Raw genomic sequence first — 24,512 nt, forward strand, 5'->3', positions numbered from 1 at the left:
CATGATGAGGAAACTGAGGCATAGAAAGGCCTAGTAATTTGTTTAAGGTCATGTAGCTAGCAAGCTGGGCTTTTACTTAGATTATTTGGCTCCATGGTTGCGGCTCATAACCAGTGTGCCCCAAGGGAGAAAGGCCACTGCCCTCACATAGAAGGGGTATTGTCTCAGAAGTTCAGTCCTGCTACCTAGTCCAAAGCCACCAGTCCCAGAAACCACATTGGCAGCACAAAGACATCACCATCAGTCTTCAGTTCCCAATCTCATTGACAATTAAGTACTTAGCTATTGAGAAAAAAGGGCCTCTCTTTGTTGTACATCCTGAACTGTTTTATTTAGAGATTTATTTTTTTGAGGTGTAAAACCTTATTTTATATTGGGTTGTCAGAAAAGTCATGACATATTTTTTCTATGTTTTTCATTGCAAAAATGCATCATGACTTTTCTGACAACCCAATATATAACATAATGCCATTTTTAAAGATGGTCTGAGTTCCAGGCCCTAAGTCACTGAGGGGGCATAGTAATAAATGGATATCTTGGTACCACTATTGAGAACATCACTTCACACAAATTAAATGAAGGGAAATTTTCATTGTGGTTTGGGGACTCACTAATAATTGGCAATCATCTCCATATAGTTCTGCAAAGAATCATCATTGATCATAGAACTTACATTCTAATGGAGAGTGGTTGGTAAATTTGTTACCTACATCAGTTAATTTAGCCAAAGCATCCACCATTAACCTCTGCTGAGAAGCCCAAGAGGAGCACTACTCAACCAGCATTTGAACACTTAATGGCATATTCTCATTACTGATGTTCTTATTATAAATTTGGAGTAAGCATTAATATATCAAAAGTCTGGAGCTAACTTTATATGTAGCAGAATATTCTAGTAGATGAAAGTTCTAAGACACTGTGAAATAACAGGTGTGTATCAATTATATAACAGGTGTTATCAGTTATCTCTTGTGGTGCAGTAAGCCATTCCAAAGCATAGTGGCTTAAAACAACAATCATTAATTTTGCTCTTGAATCTGCAATTTGAAAAGGGCTAGGCAGGGACAGATACTCTCTGTTTTATGCAGCATCAGTTGGGCCAGCTCAATTGGAAGCTGGAAAATTCAATTTCAACATGATTTACTCACATGTCTGGTAACTTGGTACTGACTGTCAGCTGAGAGCTCAGCTGGAGCTGGGGACTACGGAACTCAGATCCTTTTCATGGTGGGCCACTCAATGGGATGCTCGGGCTTCCTCATGGCATAGTAGCTGGGTTGCAAGTGTGAGCATTACAAGAGGCAAGAAGTAGAAGTATCAATTTCATATTCTGGGCATAGACACTGGCACAGCATCACTTCTACTATATTGTATTAACCAATCGATCACAGAGTCCAGATTCAAAAGGATGGAACATAGACCCCACCATTCAATGGTAAGACAGCTCAAGAGTATGTAGGTTATGTTTTATAATCACCACACAATGATAGTCACAGAATGCCAGACATATGAGATCTCTTATTCCATATCCTTTTTGGACAGATAAGGAAAACAGCTCAGAGAAATGAAGTTATTACCCAAAACCACATAGCCGGACAGTGACAAAGCCAAATCTAGAACATAGGTCTTGAGTCTTGGCTTTGTTCATCTTCCTAAAAAACACAGCAGTCTACTCAAATTGCCCTGACAAAGCAGTCCATAGAATTTCTGAAGATAACTCTTTAAAAATTATAGCTAGTTGCAAATGGATAAATCCCTCAAAGGTACACAGATATTTAGCACTATTATAGGGTGTTGACATGGTAATATATTATAATAATATAATCATATAATGGCCATTAAAAGATAATGATAGATTAATCAACTTTCACTGGTCATTACCGTGGTGCAGGGGATACAGCAATGAGAAAAACAAAACCAGGTCTCTTGCCCTCCCAGTAGAAGCTACAGACAATTAAACAAGAAAATAAAATACAGTTTGATTATGCTCTGATGAGGAAAGTTTATATCATTATGAAAATACATAGTGGGGAAAATAAATGTTTGGAGGTCTAGGAATTCTTCCCAAATACTGTCTAAACCAGTGGTTCTCAACCTGTGGGTCGCAACCACTTTGGGGGTCGAACGACCCTTTCACAGGGGTCACCTAAGATCATCGGAAAACCAAAAGATATTTACATTACGATTCATAACAGTAGCAAAATGACAGTTATAGAGTAGCAATGAAAATAAGTTTATGGTTGGGGGTCACCACAACATGAGGAACTGTATTAAGGGGTCGCGGCATTAGGAAGGTTGAGAACTGCTGGTCTAACCCAAAACCAGAATGATAAGTAGGGGTTATTCAGGACAGAGATTAGAATATTTCAGGCAGAGGAAACAATATATATAAAGACATATTTGGAATAAATTCTAGATTGTTTAAGGGACTGAATAGACTCAAACTATGACAGTGTCTGGCATATAGTAGATTCTTAATAAATAATAGTTGAAATAAAAGAAATACAGTTGATTCCTTGAGTATGTCAAGTTAATAGGGAAGAATTGATCTCCCTTGCTTATTTCTCAGAGCTGATTTAGCACGAGAGATTGTTGGTAAAGAATAGGAACAAGAAGACATGGTAAAACCACCTACATGGTAGCCATACCATACCACATGTTGTGACCAGGTCTTCATGGATCAGAAACAGCCTAAGATAGCTTGTTTTCTTACTGTTTCCACCAATGTTAAGACTATTTGTTTCTATTTTTAAATGCTTAAGGCATCATAGAAAGGCTGTGGACAAACACTCTTGGTGCAGTTATGCCATCCTTGTTGTGAGAATAGAATAAATGTTTCACCTTTCTGCAGTAATTGCTAATTATAAACTAGCTGATATTGTTCTCCAATGGCTTTAATTTTCTCTAACAGCCTTTGTCTTTTCTGAACCCTGCAAGAATGATTCTCAGGGGTCTTAGCTGGCATTCGTGTTTACCCCAGGGATTTTTCCCATGATTACTACTAAAACTTTGAGAAAACATGTATTTGACTTCAAGAAGAAACATTTCTCCATTGTGTAGCACCTACATATATTATTCACTTTTCATCTCAGCTTTTTAATTTATCTCTACAAATATTTGAATCAATTATTTATAAGACACTGAACTATGTACCTTGAGGGTCCTAAGGATGAAGAAGACAAAGATTGTTATAACACATGACAGAGTGTGGTGCATGATCTAAGAAGAAAAATGTCATATGACAGGGAAAGAGTTTATTTGCTAGCAAGAAGAATCCAGGATGACTATGGTGGAAGCAGCATCTGAGTTGAAACTTAAAGTATAAGTAGATAGGATTATATAAAAGGTTTTCATATGAATGGATAATCATATGATCAGGTACTTATTATCTCTCCATATTTTTCAGGAGAGCTCAGGGAAATTATCACTCAACTGAATCAACCATGTTGTAAACAGCTATTCTTCACCAATATTTGTTGCTGGTCAATATGGAAAGACTATACTTCTCCATTCTGTTGAACCTATGTATGGTCAAGTCACTTGACTTGATCAATGAGCAGAAATGTCAGTTCTGGGTGGAGGCTTTAAAGGTCAGCATCTTACTCACCAAGTTCTCTTTCCCACCTGCTACAATTACTGTCAATGTTTCAGATAAACGCTGGTCTGCCAGCCAGGGTCCCAGGAAGAAGGTGATGTGGAGCAGAACCACAGTCAACCTACAGTGGATATATAGCATGAGTAGGAAATTAATGTTTCTTTTAAGACACTGAGATTTTAGGCTTGTTTGTTATGACAGCATACAAACACCAGAGTTGTCCCAGTTAACTCAATGCCTGAAAAGTAATATAGGGCTCAAAGCTGGGGCAGCAACATATTATTTGACTGTTCACTAATGTTCCAGGAATTTTATGAGGCATTTTACATATGTAATTTCATTTAATTATCACAACTTTACAATGCATAAATCGTTACTCCCTTTATGCAGATGTAGAAACTCAGAGAGGTTAAGAAACTTGGCCAAGGACATAGCAGGTAAGAATCATTGCGGGAATTTTCATCTCATGTTGCTTAACAGGGCGGCTGCTCCTTCTATGGAGATACACTGTCTACCAAGTCACAAAGATATCACACCTTTAACTTCCCTAGCAAACTCTGTCCCTTATTCTGAACTAGATGATTGTGTTACCTAAGCCTGAACTTTGGAAACAAGTAGATGAAACCCTTGATACCAGCTCCATTACTTAATATATGTTGGAAACATGGACCTTTGACTAATAATAAATAACTTCATTTAAATTAAAGAAAATAAATTAACCTCAGAAACTATTTAAATCAATTGTGCCCCATTAAACCTGAGTGCCACTTACTCATGTTGGATTCTAGGTGCTTTTCTTTCTTTGTGATCACTGATAAAGTCATGAGGTTAGATTTCCTTTGGTTACCATAGGACCACGAAAGAAGATTACATAGTTCAGTAGACAGCAAGTATTTCCCAAGATGTGGCCTTATCTTTGTGGATCTCTCAGAAATATGGGACTGCAGTTCTCTCAATCACCCTGATTTTACAAGGTGGGAAATTTGTTATGAAAAGCCAGAAATTCACAATCAATGAAACCTAGTATAGTCAAGATACACATTGAGCAAGTATGCAATGGACCTAGGATATTGGTCACCAGGAAAAGAGGTGACCTATTGGAGACACAGGCTGAGACTGGGGCAGAAGGAGAAGAGAGGCATTAAACAAAGACTCTCCTATATATCAGCTTGGTGACCTGATGGCTTCCTTTTCTGATTATCCATCTCTTTTTCCCTCTGGTTCACTTCCTCCTTTGGATTCTTTCCTGCCATGGATGTAGCTACCTATAATTTGTGGTCACTGATAGAGAAATTTTTATTTCTCTTTGTTAAGCATCTAGTACATTTATGGTGTTCAATTTTCTTTTAAATTTTACATGATATCATTTCCTAGAAATAGTTACCCCAGTCACAATGTTAGGGTTTTTAGCTGATATTGGAGGTGTTTATCATTTTTATAGTTTAGTTAGTGGTTTTTATGTTTCTACGTGTATATGTCTGTACTACACAAAAAGCACAGAAACAAAGAGGAGAAAAGAAGATACAAGAGAAATGACATACAAATTAAACACAGACTATAGAGTCTTGGGCCTGGCAGCTGAGTTGCTGATAGAGAGTCAAGTGAAGGGAAAGGGACGGCTGGCAAGATAACCCATCAACCAAACTGAGCAAGTGATGCTGTAGAAATAAAAGGCTATATGGACCAACATCCTAGTGAGCATCCTTCATGGTTTTACTAAAACATACCTTTCAATAATTTCAATTAAATGACTTCTTAGCACCTTCCAGAATTTGACACTGAGATTCTTTGCTTTGAGCAATTCATTTTATAAAGCAGATCATTAAATTTCATTTTGTCTTTTTATTTTACTTTGTTAAATTTTTAATTTTGAGCTGCTTAAAACAATAAAAGCATGAAAAATATTGTAGTAGACACCGAGTTACATGTAGCCTTCTTCACCTCATAGCCTGCTCTGTGACACTTCCCTTGCCTCTTAACAAGAAAACTGTGATGGGACCCATACCTTTTCTGTTGACCCTCCGATAAATTGAAAAACCTTCTTGAATTCCCAAAACAACTTCACTTTAGTAATTTCACTCTGAAATAATATCCAAAACTTCAAACTCTCTTCAAAGTCAGAGCTTCTCCCCTCTCCCTACTGAGCCCTTATCCTGATGGAAAACCTGACTGAGAGAGACAAGGTTTGCTTCTTCTGTTGCTTACCACCTTGAACATTTGCCTCTTTCCCCCCAGATTGATATCCAGTTCCTGACTACTATGGAGTCAAGTTTTGGGGAGTGAAAAGGAGAAATAAAGGGAGCAAATAAAGCCTCACTTGAGTGGTAGCATTGAATGAGCATTGACTTTCTCTAGCAGTGGTGAATGTTTAATTTTCTCTCTCTTGTGGGATACTGCATGAGTTCTTTATAGAACTCATATGCATAGGTGATTTTACCTAGCATGCTAATGATTTAAAAAATCAGGAGCAAGCTTTCTCACAATTAAAGAGAATGCCCCAGCAATATATAAAGACTGTCAGTCAATTCAGGCTGCTATAACAAAAGACCACAGACTGAGTCCCTTATAAACATCAGAAATTTACTTATCACAGTTCTGAAGGCTGGAAGGCCAACATCAGGGTGCCAGCACAGTTGGGTAACAGCCCTCTTCTGGGTTGCAAACTACAGACTTTTCCTTGTATCCTTGCATGATAGAAAGAGAGGGCAAAAGAGCTCTAGGATTTATTTTATAAGGGTACTAAAGTGATTCATAAGGGCTCCATCCTCATGATCAATAAGCATCTCACAAAGTTCCCACCTCTAAATACCATCATATTGGGGGTTAGGATCTTAACATTTGAATTTTGGGGGGACACAAGCATTCAGTCCATTGCAAATATCTTAAGAATAAAGGTGAAAAATCCGTCCAAAGTGCCTTCTTTTAGTGCAAGTAGTGGCTAGTTTAATGGGTTCAAAAACCACCATAATCTCTATTATGTTAAACTACCTAAAGAAGCTGAAAGGACATTTCTCCTTGGAAGGAAGGGAAAGAGGAAAGGATGAAGGGAGGGAGGGAAGGATGGAGGAAGGACCTTAAGTTATAATAAAAGTGTCTACACCCCACATTTGATTTTTTTTTATAAAACTGTTCTCATAAAAATTAAATCCCCTCCCCAGTATGTTACATCAAAGATCAAAGCAGGAGTCTCTAGTCAAGAGCAGGGCAAGGATCAGCGGATTGTGAGGCTGGGCATATATATCAATGGAGATTGAACTATGCCAGTATTTTATTAGAATTGTTATGGTTTTTGTTAGTAGTCTAGTTGGAAATTTACATATGTTTTGAGTGGTCCACCTCAACTATATTTTTCCTATAAGCCAGTTATTTATAATGTGTGATTTTGCAGCAGCAGTTTTTCAGAAATGCATATTTAGTGTTATAGCAGGAGCCTGAATATGTGCATACGTATGAAAGTTCAGTCCTGTATAATATTGAAAACTTGATTTAGAGTTAAATTTCCCCACCTACCTGGGGACTTTGTAGATAATAAGACTGTGTTTTGGGAACAGTATATGATCCTTCCACTTTCCATCTCTACTTAATGCCTCCAACCTCCTGCCCCTCTCTTCCTCACTTATTTTCTGATTCTAAATGAGTCAAAGAGAGGAGGGAGTGGAAGATGATTTTACACTCACTGGGTCTGGCAGACACTTAAAGCTGACTTTCTCTCTTAGGTTTTAGAGAGGCTTCCCCCAGGGGCATTTACATGAACTTCCTGAGAGCCAGGCAAATGCTGGCCCCTCCTTCTGGCTGGCAGCGTCCGTTTTGGCATTTGTTTGTTTTGGTGCCTACTCCATATGGATCCTCCTTGTTTGCCATCCCTTTGTGTTTGGTGATTCTCAAGGACAGACCTGTGTAAAGCCCTGGGCTGGCTTTCTCTTTTGCATGTGGTCCCACATCATCCACAGAACCACTTTCCTCGCACCTTTGGCCCCAGCAAACCCTAGAATTAGAGGCCACTCTCAGTGCAGGAGCACCTACAACTGTGTTTCACCACCAAAGCAAGTCTCCAACTTCTCACACATCTTCTAGGCTTCCTGGAAGGGGCCAAACATCAGTTCACTGAATCCCACACACTGTGGGAACAACATACCAAGTTCTCAGATACCTCTTCTTGAACTTGAAGTGAAGGAAGAGCATTCACAATCCTCCCACTTTGGAAGGAGTTAGGAGTAAGATAGCCAGCCTCTGCTAAAGAAACCTTTTACACATATACTCCTGTAAGTCCCCACTTTGATCAACAACCTCTATGAAAGTAAAGGACTTAAAAGCTCCATAAACAATTCTCTTATTTTTACTTTGAAATGTTTGCATAGTGGTATCTTTGGAACATAAAATTTATTGTCTTCATACTTCAACCAAAACTGAGACAAGAGGAGTCCTATTTTTTTTTTTGTAGCTGAGCCATCCTGCCACCTGTTGGCAGCTCAGCAGCTGCTCAGCTTGGGCCGGACTCGAACTGCTGTTGCTCAGAGCTGAAACTCTTGAGCGAGCTCTTAACCAACTGAGCCACTCAGCCGGGCCTAAGAGGAGTCCTATTTTAAAGTAGGGCACACTCACACTCAAACATGCATACACAAGCACATTCCCACGGAAATGTTTGCAGTTTCCTATGATAAATGGTCTACTTTTTTACCCATGCACTAACACTACACTATCTTAATTATTGTAGTCTTGCATATATATATGCAAAAAATGTATACACATTTTAAGAGATGCTGTCTATGCTCAAGCAGTAGTTCGCCATAATCGGAAGTATCTGGACATTGATGGTAACCACTCTGAGCACCTTTTGTAATTGCAGGAGTCAAACGTGACTTGTATTCATCTTTTGTGATCAGGATATATTGAGTATTACAATTAATGCAGCTTTTTTCTTTCTCAAAATGTGTGTACATTTTTTACTCTCTCTCTCTCTCTCTCTCTCTCTCTCTCTCTCTCTCTCTATATATATATATATACGTATATATATCTGTGTGTGTATATATATCACCTGTATATAATATAATTATATACTATTATATACTGTCATATTATATACTATTATATGTACTGTTATATGTGATTATATATTATTATATACTATTACACACTATTATATACTATTATATACTATACTATATTATATTATATTATGTTATATTATATATTATATCTGGTCTAGCAAATTCTTCAATTTTTTTTTCAAAATTGTCTTGGTGCTTTTAGCTTTTTACTATCCTGTTTGAAATTGAAGATTATATTATCAAAATATATACACACACAAAACTGTTAGGATTTTTATTGAAATAACATCTATAAACAGGTAGCACTCTTCACCTGGTTTTCTACATTAAGTTGTATGCATATATATTTTTATTAGATTTATGCATAGGTAAAGGTTTGTTGCTTTTGTGAATAAGCTTATTAAAATTGTATTTTCTGATTGGTTGTTACTGGTGTATTGGAACATTATCGATTTTTAAATTTTATTTTTATCCACTAACTTTGTTGAAATTTCGTATTAGTTCTAATAGCTTATTGAGTCTCTTGAATTTTTCTATGTAAGCAATTAGATTGTCTGAAAATAATGACAATTCGACATCTTCCTTCTGATTCTTAAAACTATATTACACTTTCTTTTCTGATGCATTGCTGCAACTTCTAATACCATGTTAAATCCAGTGAAAACAGGCAGTCTTATCTGGTTGCTAAATTTTGAAGGACCACATGCATCACTATTTACTATGATATTTGCTGTAGATTTTAAAAGTTGCAATCAGAGATTGCCTTTCTTCCAAATTACTCATTGTGAATGGCCTTCAAAGATGGATAGTCAGAGGCTCTAATCAGCAACAAAGTTGCGCCTGTATCACTGCTCTGGGAAACAGAAACTTGACTTCCTTGAGGTTTCCTAGCAAGTCTCTGGCAGAGGCAGTGTTGCGTCATTCCTTTAATGTGTGTTTGCCTTAATCACACCTGAAATGCATTACTATTCATTTGCCCCATTTTTGCATTGTTTTAGAATTTTAACTTAGTGCATTTACTTTGCTTTTCCAAGTAGATGGCAAGATCCTTGAGGATAAGTGCTAACTAGTCCCTTTCTTTTATCTCATATAAACTCCTAGAATATAAGCTCTGTGACAGAAGAGACATTGCCTGTTTTGTTATTGTTGTTTCCACAGTGCCTAGCACAGTGTTAAGCACTGTGGGCACTAAATATGTTTTAGTGAATGTGTGAGCCTCACATTCCTTCTACCCCTCACAGACTTCAGCCCAGGTCTGGCAATTTGCTGTGTGCACTGAATGCATTCAAAAAAGGCTGGTGGAATGAATGTGCCATTCTAGCTCCTAGTCTTTCATTTTGATTCTACCATTCTTTCACCTGGACATCTCTATTTCTAAACAGCTTAAGTAAAGCTTGATGTTGATGTTTTTGTCAATGCCAGAAAAAAATTGTTTGACAAGTGTGCAATCTAACTTCATGAATTTCAGAACAGATGACACCCATTTTGATAAATGCATAAAATTCTGCAGCTGATGAAAAAGAAAAATGAAAATGGGGCCAAATTACAGTTTGGTACCCAAGACAATAATCAATCTTTCATCATGCTAATGGTCTGTCATCAGACTGTAAAACCACATGAAGACAGGAAACAGGAAAGTCCTCACACTGGCTTTCCAAGGGAGTCAACATAATTTGGTTAACTAGACACACTTATCTGTGAATGAATTACAGCTAAGTGTGAACCTGGCAGTTCAATTATAAAATATGTCAAAGCTTTCCAGAAGCGATTACCACCATAACATTGAATAAGGTTACTATGGGCAGAAGAGACTAATTGGTAGAGTAAGGTCTATTTTTAAATGTCAAACAACATCTTGCTCCTCTTACAGTGCTGCTCTCTGTCCCTTAACGGGGAATACTAACTACCTACAGCTTTACCATTCCCACCATAATCGTCTATCCACATTTGTTTTTTAAATCACATAGCTGGGAAGAGATGCATGGATGTAGGAAAACCAAGTCCTGATTCTGCCTTGTATGGGGTGGTGGCAATGTAGGGTGGGATACGGGGGAACTCTTATTCCCATGCCATCATATGTCATTGCCAACTTCAAGTGCTCTCTCTTTCAGCTGTGGGAGCTCAGTTACCTCTTCACCTGGCCTTTTACTTAAAGGCAGGAAGCATCCCCCCTGAAGCCATCACAGCCCTGATAAACAGTTGTATGATCTGAATCCATGAGGTCACTCATCATCCTCCCATGGTCCCTTTACTGACTTCAGCTGTCCTCCTCCCTCCCTGAATGTATGGACAGAATCTAGATTCCCAACTGTCCTAGTATGGATTCTCCCAGATGCAAACTCTGAGTCAAGGACTTGAGTGCAAGCAGATTTTTTGGAAGTGACCCCGGGAAATATCAGAAAGGGCAGAAAGTGCACAGGGAAATGAGACAAAAAAGGTAAGGTAGCAAACAAAAAGGGTACTATCATGAGGTTACCACTGGGATCAATGTGAGCTCAGTCCCACTGGGAACTCTGGGAAATAACATAGAACACACACCTCAGTGTTATCCTATCCAGTGTACAAAGGAGCTGAGGTATTTATTCAGCCATTCCCATCAGCTATTGATTTAAGGCTACTCCCAAGCGACATTAATTTCCTGGTACTTCTGGCCTGTTATGGGCTGGGGCAGAGTTGACCCAAGTAGCCAGAGAAAGCCTGCAGATGGAATTTCTGGCATTTGAAGTTGGGCTGGCATGTAATTAAACAGTTAAGGCTGAGGAGATATGGGTGGGGCCCTATAGCATCTGCTACCTCAACCAATCAGGGGTAATTTGGTAACTCTGTGTATCTAGGTAGAAGCTCATCCAACAGCCTTTATAAAAGAAGAGAAGCTTTGATACAAATCCTCACACAAAGTCCTGATTATTCAAATCACACCCATCATTCCATGCCAAAGCACTAAATGCTAATAGTCATTCCACTATACCAACTCTCTATCTTCACATTGATAACCATTGTAGTTTGCAGGAGAGATTAAATTCAGAGTGGAAGTGTTCAGAAAAAGTATACCTCTTTCTCCAGAAGAAGGTCTATATAGATAATATTTTATTAGAGCTAGGTGGAGAGTTTTGTGTGGGCAAATGTTCTTATTTTAGGAATAAGAGAACTATAAATCCTAAGGCAATTATCTTTAGGAAAGCAGCAGAGTAATAGAAGGAGTATTATCTTACCTTTAATGACTTTTTGTAATATCAAAATAAATCATTACTGACTGAGCTGAGAGGTAATTTCAATATTATAAGCAGATTAGTATAACAATTAAGTTATCAGAAATGAAATCAAACTAAACATAAAAAATATTCTTTAATAACTCAAGATGGCTTTGCCACTTCAGTAGGTGATTGAGTTCCAACTATCACATTTTTAAGAGTCTTAAATGTAGCTCTTGGAGTCTTGGGTAGCATTTTGCCCAAGTGTTCATGGCCGGGGACAGAGGAATTTAATTTGACACTTATATGATACTAAAAATGGATAGTGCATAGTGGAAACTAAACAATGATAGGAGAGTGGTTCAACCAGAAGTCTTCATCAAAACACTAAGAGAAATGATGTCAGAATTCCAATAGCAACATTCTCGAAAGAATTTTGTTTACATTGGGTTGAGTTCTTCTACAAGAAGAAAAATCTCCTATATTTGTTTTGTCCTGAATTGTCTGCTAAGTGCTTTTCCATAAAAATATGATTGAATCTCTGAAAAATTCCATAGGCTAAAACCAGACATGATATTACCATCTTATAGATGAATAAATTCAGGCATGGAAAGGTTCAAATGCCTTCAATGAGATACCACTATAGCAACAGAGTATGAATGTCACCTCCTCCAACCACTGTCCGAGGCTCCTCTTGGAGGAAAAGACAAAACTTGGATCTGAAACTCAAGCACAGAAATACTTTATAAATCAACAATGGGTTGGCATCTTTCAGAATATAAATTCAAGACACTGACTCTTCAATAATGAAGATAGCTTAAATAAGGACAGCAGATATAGAAAGCACACAAAAGCTGCCAGAAATGATCTTCAGGGAATGCTAGATGTAGAGTTGTGCAAATATATTCAGGCTGTTTAATATCAGTCCTTGACAAATTCCTTTAGGTTTCATGATTGGTAGAAATAAATATATGCTATCCCTGAAGTTCAACCCTCAAAGGAAATACCTAGTACTGATAAACAAGTTCTATAATTTCATGTGCTCCCTGAAATGTAATGACTCTCACAAATTTTAGAACATTCCAAAAGCATATTAAAGAAATGGCAATTTATTTAGTGACTTTAATAAAACATGAAAATGCCTGAAGAAAGCAAATATAACATGGTGGGAAATTTTCACTAGATAACATTCATTTGCCATTGTCATCTGATCTAAGTAGAATTGATGACAACACCAGATTCATCATTGATTTGGCTGTGTGAGCTATTCCTCCATTTTGGAGACACTGGAATACTTACAAATTAGTTTTCTTCCCAAGTGTTCATTACAGATAATGTTAACACTTCCTTTACTTATTAGTGTCTATCTGAAAGAATCTCAAAGCCATTGCTCAATGATGGATTCCTTTATAAATGGCTGTAGATACACAAGAATGTCTGGTCACCTATTTGATACATTTGTAGAATGCTTACTATATGCAGACACTACTTCTGGCTATTTTTAATGATGCACTAGAATAATGGAATGGGTTAGCACATTAAGTGTTTAAGAAATATGAATTACACTCTGGTCAGAATGGCTATTATCAATAAATCAACAAACAACAAGTGCTGGCAAGGGTGTGGAGAAAAGGGAACCCTTGTGCACTGTTGGTGGGATTGCAGATTTGTGCAGCTGCTATGTAAATCAGTATGGAGGTATCTCAAAAAACTAGAAATGGAACTACCTTATGGCCCAGCAATTCCACCCTTAGGTATCTATCCAGAGAAATCCAAAACGCTAATTTGAAAAAATATATGCACCCCTATGTTTATTGCAGCGCTATTCACAATAGCCAATACTTGGAAACAATCGAAGTGCCCATCAGTAGATGACTGGATTAAGAAACTGTGGTACATTTATACAATGGAGTATTACTCAGCCATAAAGAAGAATGAAATCTTACAATTTGCAATGATATGCATGGACCTGGGGATCCTTATGCTAGGTGAAATAGGTCAGATGGAGAAAGACAAATACCATGTGATGTCACTTATATGAGGAATCTAAAGAATAGAATAAATGTGTAAACTAATCAGAAACAGTCTCAGAGATGTAGAGAAAAAACCGAGGGTTGCTAGATGGGAGGGGAGTGGGGATGAGGGAGACAGTGAGTGGATTAGAAAGCACAAATTGGTAACCACAAGATTGCCACGGGGATACAAAGGAGAGTTCGGGGAATATAATCAAAGTTGTAAAGATTTTGTAAGGTATCTGATGGATGCTTGTCTTATTAGGGAGACAAATTCATGAACAGTGTAGATGCCTGACCACTGCAGTATACACCTGAAGCTGAAGCTGAATTATAATCAATATCAACTATAATTTAATATATATATAGTCACAGGATGTGGAGTACAGCATAGGGAATAGAGTCAATGGAATTGTAACAGCTATATACAATGTCAGAGAGGTAGTAGATTGGGGGAGGGGGTTATCACTTTGTGAGGGGTGTAAATGTCTAATTATTACATTGTTAAGTATGCTTGAGACTAATAAAAAAGAAAGAAATATGAATTAAATAATATTGGGTGAAAACTTAGCTGGGAGGAGAATGTGATAATCCAACTTGGAATATGACCAAAATCAACCAAGTACCAAAAATAATAAGTTCAAAAAAAATAACCTCTACTTTTGTTAAACAGCAGGCATTCCTAATTTATATTCCTGCTAAGGATTGTTTTTTCCAATAATAAAGCATCCCTTACCTAACTTGTATTCCTAACTCTTTGTTTCTTTGTTTACCCACCTCCCCCTACCTTGGCAACCCCCAGCACTGAATTAATCCCACAACTGTCTTCCCTCTTCCGCCCTTAGTCTACCAGTAAAATTAATCAAAACAAGGAAATAGGGGTCATTTCAAACAGTGGTCTTCTGCCCCCAGGTAGTTCTTCAATGCAGGTATGCATTACTAATACCTGCTACTTCTTTGTTGCCACTGGCAAAATTCACCAGTGTCCTTCATCACACTATCTAAGTCACAATATTGGTAGGACACAAACTTTGCCTTTGCACCACAGACAAAAAGTGCAGCTTTCAATTCTCCACCCTCCAATATGAAATTTTGTCTAACACCTCCTCTCACTTTAGCTTCATTACTTCTGATCTCAGGGGAAGAGTTGTCCCTCCTCATGTTCAAGGCTGATCTTTTCACCTTGGCTCTGGTCCCACCACTTCTACTCTGCCAAGCCTGTTTATTCTTTAACCCACTATTTTCTTGTTCTGCTGTCAGTTTGGCACAGAAACAGCTCTGGAACCTTTTCAGTGGAGTCTTTTTTGGTGTGTGAAGAACAAATTACATAATTTACTTGAATAAAATTTGAAAATATAATACAATATATTAAATTATTGCATTATTAATACTTTCTCAAATTTAATTGGAGAATTTTCTATTTTTTAATTCAAATTTATTGGGGTGACAATTGTTAGTAAAGTTACATAGGTTTCAGGTGTACAATTCTGTAATACATCATCTATATATCACATTGTGTGTTCATATATATATATATATATATATATATCACATCTTCTTTATCCATTTATCAATTGAAGGACACTTTGGTTTTTTCCATGTTTTGGCCACCATAAATACAGCTGCAATGAACATTGGAGCACATATATCTTGATGGATAAATGTTTTCAGAATCAACATAGTTAAAAGGGCCATATTATCCAAGGCAATATACAGATTTAAGGTAATCCCCATCAAAATCCCAATTGCAGTTTTTAAAGAAATAGAACAAAAAGATCCATCAGATTTGCATGGAACCACAAAAGACGCCAAATAGCCAAAGCAATACTAAGAAAAACGAACAATGCTGGAGGTATCACACTCCTTGACTTCAGCTAGTACTACAGAGCAACAATAATCAAAACAGTATGGTATTGCCAGAAAAACAGACACACAGACCAATGGAATAGAATTGAGACCCCAGAAATAAACCCACATAAATATGGACAGATAATTTTTGACAAAGGAGCCAAAAACATACAATGGAGAAGAGACAGCCTCTCCAAAAAATGGTGCTGGAAGAATTGGAAAGCCATATACAAAAAATGAAACTAGACTGCTGTCACCATGTACCAAAGTTAACTCAAAATGGATCAAGGACCTAAACATAAGACCTGAAACAATAAACTGCATAGAAGAAAACATCGGTTCTAAACTTGTGGACCTTGGGTTCAAAGAGGATTTTATGAATTTGGTAGAGTCTTAATTATCCAATATATAGGGTTTTAAACTCTTGAGCCTTCCTAAGGATTTCTCTTTCTTTTCTTTCCATAAAGCACCATTTCCTGACCTATCACTCTGCCACCCACCCTCAGTCACTGTCATTAACTTTTCCTCAAGATTTTTCTTCTCATAAAAGTAACACATACACATTGCAGTAATTTTCAAAAGTACATTCAAAAGGAGTAAAATTAAATTTGCTAAATAATCTGAGCATTGTGGTACAGTTTTTTCTAGACCATATGTTTTCATAATATAATTTCAATCATGTTATGTTCATTATCTTGATTGTAGTGATGGTTTTACAGGCATATACATATGTCAAAGCTTATCAAATTGCACACTTTAATACATGCAGTTTATTGTACCTCAATTATACCTCAATTGAGCTGTTTTTAAAATGTAAACAATATAAGAAGATATGTATATTATTTATAAATATAATTAAAGAAATAGAAATTGAGTATTTGAATCTACTATAGTTTTTTTTCAAAAAGCCTTTGGCAGAGGATGCATTGACAAAGAAGAGTGAAAATAGTGAGGGAATGACTGTTGTAAATGGAAAATAGGACCGAATTTCTTATATTTCCTTTATGGGCTGAAACTCTCATTCCATGGGAAGGTTGTCTCTTTCTGTTTGTATAGAAAAAGCACAATCTAGCAGACATAAGAACTAAAGTGATCAGAGTCACGTTTATGAGATTAAAAAAAAAATTCAGCCATGCTATAAATATTTTTATATTTAGATTTTCTTCACATAAACCACCATGCTAATTAAAATTCTCCAACACATGGAATATTTGGGATATCTCACAGGTATTAAAACCATCAATTGTAATTTATGCACCTGAATACTCAAAAATAGCATAATGGTTTATTTCTAACTTTGATAACTATAAAAAATATATATGATTAATATTTCTGTGCATATATTGTTTTGTGCCTCCAGATGGTCCTTTGGGGTATGTTCCTAGAAATGGAATAGCTGAATGGAAGAGAACCAGCAGTCTTAAGGCTCTTTTTACATTATGTTCAACTGTTTTCCTGATAAGATAGGCCAGTTCATTCTCTCATCAGCTGTGGATAAAAATGATCACCTCACTGTACTGTCATCTTTGTACATTTTTCAAACCTCTTGTTATTTTATAGGTGAGAAGTTATCTTGTTGTTTGAGTATGTATTTTGTATTACTAGGGAAGACAGATATGTTTTTGATATAATTTGGGGGCATGAGTACATCTTTCTTTTCTGTATTTTTGTTGGCCCAGTTTTCTATGGAGACATTAGTGCTTTGGTTGCTGATTGGTAATATATTTACATATTAAGTATACAAAGCTTTTGTCTGTCCTATTACAACAGAGTTTATTCAGCACATCTCACTTGCTTCTATTTTTATGAAATGTTCAATATACCTATAACAATATTTGCATGTTTGTTTATTTAAAAGGGTGATTGATCATTCTTCCTTTGTGTTTTCTTCAAATGTTTATAGGCTGAGAAATATTTTCATCAATTCAAGATCAGGTCTAATACTACCTATTTTATCTTCTAGGGTTTTTGTGGTTATATTTTAAACTTTAAATCCATTTGAAATATATTTTGGTGAACAACAGAAAATGAGAATGTGACATATTTTTTCCAAATAATTTTCTCAGTACTTTTGTTGAGTTTGTCATCCCTTCAGTAAAAAGTCTGTGATATTTACTTCAGCATATATTATGTTCTTAATATAAGAATATATATTAAGGTCCTCCATATGCTAGAATCTGTTTGAGGGCTACCTGTTCTCTTATGTTGATCCTTCAATATTTCTTGTCATAATGTTGCTGTAGTTCTGTAATACATTTGCTATCTAGTAAAGCAAGTCATTTCAACTGTCCACATTTTCACATTTGATGACATTATTCATCAGGGCATTCTTCACAAAGAACTTACTATAATATACAAAAAAAATTTCTACTGGGATTTAAAAATTTACATTAACCCCAATTCATAAGAGGGGCCAGGGAGAGGAGAAAGGAAGGCATTTCTGGGGTTCTGAGCCACTGAAGAAGTGAGGAGGGCTGTAGTTTCCTGCCTTCCCCTCCCCATCTCGAAATGGCACAGAAACTTCCTCCACACAAAGCTGAACAAAACACAATGAAAGTCAAGCCAGGGGAGAAGCTCCAAGGGAGCTACTACTAGAGACATTGGGGTCCCTGGAAGAGGGGGAGACTGGCAACAGGTCCTGTCTTGAAATTTAACTAGGGTGAGGACTTGCTGATTTCTCTTCTGAGTAGGGGAGCAGAACAGCAGAGGAAGCAGCAGGGCTGGCCATGGTACAGTTTGCACACCCCATGGTCTGTTTGGCATTTATGCCTGAATTTCATGCGGGTCACATGAACAGCTTCAAAGGCAGCAAAGTGTGCAAGTTTGCAAATACCCCCACCCCAAGGGGGGCTGTGTCGGCAGTGGGAGGCTGGTGGTTGAGCAGGGCTGGGCTGGAGTGGGGGATTGAAAAAGATCAAAGGGTCAGATGGTAAACGTCTCTTTGCCCCTTGTAAGAGTCGGTGTCTAGACCCCAGCATACAGAGGGCACCCGGCACCTGTCAGAAAAGCAGCAAAAACTAAGCAGATTGCAAGGGAAGCCAGTTCATTCGTATGCTCTTTTCCCTAACCCCTCCTCCTTTCTTTGCAACACAACAGAGTGTCAAGAAGAGCAAAAGACAGAGAAGGGACATCCCAGAAAAGCCAACCACACACCACGCTCCCTCCAAGCCCCTTGAGCCACAAACCTGACAGGCCCTGGGGAAACAGAAAATCTCTGAAGGGTAAATGAAATGAATGGATTTTTAATATCCAAAACTGAAGTCAAGAAATCATGCCAAAATGTACTCAAGGGGTCTGTGACCCAGCCAGGGAGGGACTTTTCATATAGCACAGTTGTGGGACCTAGGGCTGAGAATGGAAAAAAAGAAAACCATTTTCTCTTTGTACCCCACAGAAATGAGACCGTTCAATACAACACTTATATATGAATAAGCAAAGAGGAGAAAATAAAAATCATCTGTTACCTGACAAGGCAGCTATAACTAATATTAATCGATGTTTGCCAGAGATTTTTATGTGCATTTCTTTTCAAAAATGCAATTACAATGTATTCACTGTTTTTTACCCTAACTTTTATTCTCAGGAATACATTCTGAACATTTGTGCTTTTCTAAAAAGTGTATAACACAATTTCTAATAGCTTAGCATATTTTATCCTACGAGTTGTTGATAATGTTCTCAAACAATGCCATATTCTTTTATATTTGAAGTTGCTTCCAATGTTTTACCATTATGTATAATCCTGCAATGAACATCCTTAGAAACTAAATGTTTGTGCCTCTCCTTAATTATTTCCTTAAGTTAAATCCTACTACTGGAGTTGCTTCATCAAAGGGTATATACATTTCAAAGCGTTTTCTTGTACTCTTGTGCTGCCAATTCCCCTTAAATCTACACACCCACTAATAGCCATTGAGAATCTGTTTATTCTTCATTTAAGCCCACACTGAGTATATTCCTTATTTTGGCTTTCCTAATATCTATTTGCAGTACAGTATTTTATTATTATTAAAATTTTGGGGGGTGACAATTGTTAGCAAAGTTACATAGATTTCAGGTGTACAATTCTGTAATACATCATTTATATATCACATTGTGTGTTCACCATTCAGGGTCAGTTCTCTTTCCATCACCATATATTTAATCCCCATTACAGAATTTTTTTTTCTTTTTTTTTAAAAGATTTTATTGGGGAATTGGGGGAGGGCGACAGACAAGTTGCTGTTGGTTTGTTCTTCAGTCTAGTTGTGGAGGACGTTGCTTCACTGGCCCATGTTATCATTGCGCTCTTCCCGGGTGAGGCAGATTGGTTGCCAGCCTCTGGAAGGCTGCTCACGCTGGCTGCTGGCCACACACAGTAGCTTATGGCAGCCCACTGCAGCAGGGGCTGCAGCCTCTGCTTGTCGAGCTGTTGTTCACCATCTTAGCTGTAGAGGGCAGTGTCACTGGCCCCATGTGGGAACCGAACCGGGGCCCTGCTGCTCAGAGCTGGCATCCCAAGCCAGCTCTTAACCAATGCGCCACTCAGCCGGTACCCCATTACAGTATTTTTAAATGCACTTTTTGAATACCAGTGATAGCTGACATCTTTTTATTGGTTTGTTGGCTATGATAATATCAGTGCTGTGCACAGCCTGTTTCTGTCTTTTGCTCATTTTTCTACTAATGTACAACTTTTCTTATTGCTTTATAAAAGATTTTTATGTATCTGTCATAAATTGAAAATATTCTTCTCAGTTCTTTATTGTTTATGATCTTATTTTTTATGCTGAAGTTTAAACTTCTTAGATTTGACCACATAAAATTATTTTATGATTTATTCCAGGAGTCAACAAACTTTTGTAAAGAGCCAGGGAATAAATATTTTAGGCTTTGCCAGCCAAATAGTTTCTGTTGCCACTCTGTGGAGTAAAAGCAGCCATAGAGGCTACGTCAATGAATGTGCATGCCATTGTTCTAAATTTGGCCTGGAGTGGGCAGTAATTTCTCTACCTCTAGCTTAAGCTATGGGTGTCATGGTTTGAAAGAGTTCTCCATCACAAGGATATATTATTTTCTATCTTCTATTCTTACTTTTATGGGTCTTTTTTTTTTGGCTATCAGGCCTTTCTATTCTATTTTTATATTTTAAGTTACAGTTGATATACAATATTATATTAGTTTAATGGGTACAACCCAGTGATTAGACATTTATATAACTTATGAAGTGATCACCCTGATAAGTATAGGTGGAATCTAAAAAAACAAAATAAATGAGCAAACAAAATAGAAACTCATGGCTGCACTTTTTAAAATTTATATCCTTAATATATTTATAAATAATTTTGTTGATTTAATTTTTTCTCAAATGAGTTAGCCATCTGGTCTAAAATCATTTATTGAATAATCTATATTTTCCCAACTGAGTTGACTTGCAAATTTTTCTAAATTAAAAAATATGAACACCTGCAGACACACTTGGATTTTTTTTAATGCTATTAGTATTCTGGGGCTAGTATTATGCCTTTCATTATTAGTTTTTTCAGTGCATTTTAATATCTGTATAGCAATTCCACACCCCTTTATACTCTTATTTTTAGGTCTTTGTTATGGATTTTTATCTTCATTTTTCCCCCCAAAATGTTCTTTAGACTCATTTTGTCAAGTTCTAGTAAAAATTGCATTATATTTTGATTGAAATTGTATTAATCTATAGATTAACTTTCAGGGAAACTGGAAGTCCAAGAGAGTGATATGTACACAGTGAAGGCTACTTTCTCATTATTTTTGGTCTCATTGACTTTATAATCAACAAAAGCGACTAAAAAAGTGCAGTTTTGAAATTTGGGATTAAATATAGTATTTCATTTGAAAATAAGATTCAAGTGCTTAAAATTTTTAAATCCACTAGTTTAACCTACTGACATTTATTGTTTTTACTGATTTCCATCTTCTTATTCTGTATCTTTATATTTTTAATTCTTCCTTCTGGTTTCCTTTGTATTCTGTTCTTTGACAAGAACTGACTTTAATTCTGCTAGTGGTTATTTAGAAGTTATTTTTATAAACAATTTACACTCTTTCTAAACTGTTTGAATTAGGAATGAAATTATAACATTTGAGTATCCCCTGTTTGAGACAAAGGATATAATACAATTTTACATTTCTGACACCCACTACCTGGCCCCATCAACCTTTTCAGTTTTTATTAATAACATGATAAAGAATTTTAGATCTACCACCTTTTTTGGTAATCATTAATCTTCTCATTTGGGAATGGTTCTTGACATTTTTCTTTGATTTTATAATCAGATTTTTAATAATATACTATCTTTCTACTATTCTGCAGCTATTTCATGAAGACTATGTCTTCCCTGTGCCCTGTTATAAATGTCAAATAGTTTCTTAAAGTTTTTCTCTGGATTCACAAGTAAATGATTATCAGAAGTTTGTTATTCTTCTAAGTCTTCTAAATTCTTTTCTTTCCCTTTGTTCTGTGGTATTTATCATAGGTCTCATTGTTACTTCACTCTTTATTCATCTTAGTCCTTGATTCTGCACCCTATCCCATGCTACTGGTAGAATACCTTTCTGTTACTTAAAACAAAATGACAGATTGAAGTGCAAGTTTAAGCAAAATTTAACTCTTTGTACCTCTGTACCATGTAAGGAGATTTCTTCTTATCCCATTATCTTCATCTCTGGTTCTCTGAACTGATGAGTTACATGAAAAACTATAATTCCCAGCATGCACTGCTACCTGAGTTCTTCCTACAATGGCCCCATATAAATAATGCCCTATAACCCTATTTTCTGTGTATGTACTGTCCCTCTTTATACCCAGTAGAAATAAAAAATAGCCAAGTTCATGGCTGGTTCGAATAGTGAGTTTTTAGTGACTGAATCACAAAATATTTTTTCTACCTTTCATGAAGCTGTCTTTGTGTCCAAGCCTGGCTCCTATAGTCTTGAAATCAGTTTCAGTTTCTTCAAGGTTTTGGCATCATATTACCTATCAGTCTTATTTTCCATATTGGGATGCTTATTTTTACCCAAAGGCTTTCATTTGTGTTTTTTGTTAGATGTTAAGAGAGGCTTCCTTGGGATCAGTTTGCCAGATGCCACTTTGAATAACAACAACAGCAGCAGCTGACATTTATTGAGCACTTACATGTACCATCCACCCATTTTCTCATTTAATCACCACAACAATCTTCATTTACCCTCTCTAAGACTAATTTGCCCAAGGACACTCTCTTCTAAGGGCACACACTGTCATGTACACGTATTTAAAATCATTTGCAAACTCTGAGGCTGCCTGGCATTCAAACAAATATAATATGCCATGTTTTTTATGCTTTCTAAGTTTCTTACTCTTTCTGAACCCAACTTAACCATCAAATGCCAGTATTTCTTTCTACTTCTCTTGCATACTGATATAATACATAACCTCATTAGCTAACTATGTGATTAATCTCTTACATGATATACATCTCATGTTATTCATGCCTAATTAATGGGTATTTAGTAATCAAAGATCCTTTAAAATTATTTTTGTTGGAGAAATTACATGTTCCAGATACTTGAGTGAATATTTTACTGCCCTGTGTCATTTTTTAAACTTCATAGAAGAAAGATCTTTTGTAAACAATACATGGACTGTGTACCCTTTCAGATAGATACAAGACATAAAATGTTAACTATTGTAGAGAAATACTTTACACAAGCACCATATTCACTAAATAGATGGTCACAGGAATGCTAAGATGGCAAAACACCTACACGCAATTATTACGGGTTGGATTTTCTTGAAAGCAGACTGAGATAGAGTTAAACATACACAATGTTTGTTAAGGAGTGATCTTGGGATCAACACTGGTGGGGGGAAAAAGGAAGCAGGACCGAATAGAGGAAAAGTAGAGTTGCAATGCAGAATCAACAACAGCCACAGGGAACCCCCCTACGAGAAGGTCAGAACTTTCAGAGTTCTCCAAAGTTGGGCCAATATAGTATGGTTGTTATAGTCCCTCATCAATCAACTATTGAAGTGAGCCAACTGGGAAGGAAGTGGTTTTGGTAAAGCTGCCCTATACAACCTGAGGCAATCTCGGAAGGTGCTGACATCGAAGGCTGACTGCTGGCAGCAACCCATCCTTCATCAAAGGGGATCTAGGCAGAGGGGCATTATAGGATCCACCACAATGACCCTCTCTGAAAAGTCCGTCATTTCCGAGATGGCCAAACTGCTTCAGTACATTTTCAATTACTTTAAGACTTGCTGTAATTTTTTATTACTTTTTAAAGCCCTAATAAAATGAAGATGCTAAATGAACCACTACTTTTAATGGGCTTTGGCTAGTTATCATGAAATACAAGAACATTTGGGAAGTAAAGAGAATAGACTTTCAGTGAGGACTCTCTGGCTCAGGACTGTAACATACATAATTTCATTTTACCAGCCAAAAAGGGCTTTAGGTTTACAGATGAGAAAATGGAGACAGAAAACTTACCCACACCTGGTCAATTGTACGCTTAGAACTAGATCACCACAAAACTTTTGATGCACCATAATGGATCATCCTGACAAAGTAGCTGTGATGTCAAAGACATCTCACTTCTGAATTTTGGAGTGTCTTTTTCTTTGTTTGTTTTGTTTTTAGTTTCAGGTAGACAAAACAACATAGTGCTTAGACATTTACATATACTTCACAAAGTAACAACCCCAATAAGTCTACTACCCATTTGACACTGTACATTGTAATTAGGATATTGTTGACTATATTCCTTATTCTGTACTATATATCCCTGTGATATATATTTTTTAATTATATAAATTCCA

The sequence above is a fragment of the Hipposideros armiger genome, unplaced genomic scaffold, assembly GCF_001890085.2.
Source record: "Hipposideros armiger isolate ML-2016 unplaced genomic scaffold, ASM189008v1 scaffold_7, whole genome shotgun sequence".
Lineage (NCBI taxonomy): Eukaryota > Metazoa > Chordata > Mammalia > Chiroptera > Hipposideridae > Hipposideros > Hipposideros armiger.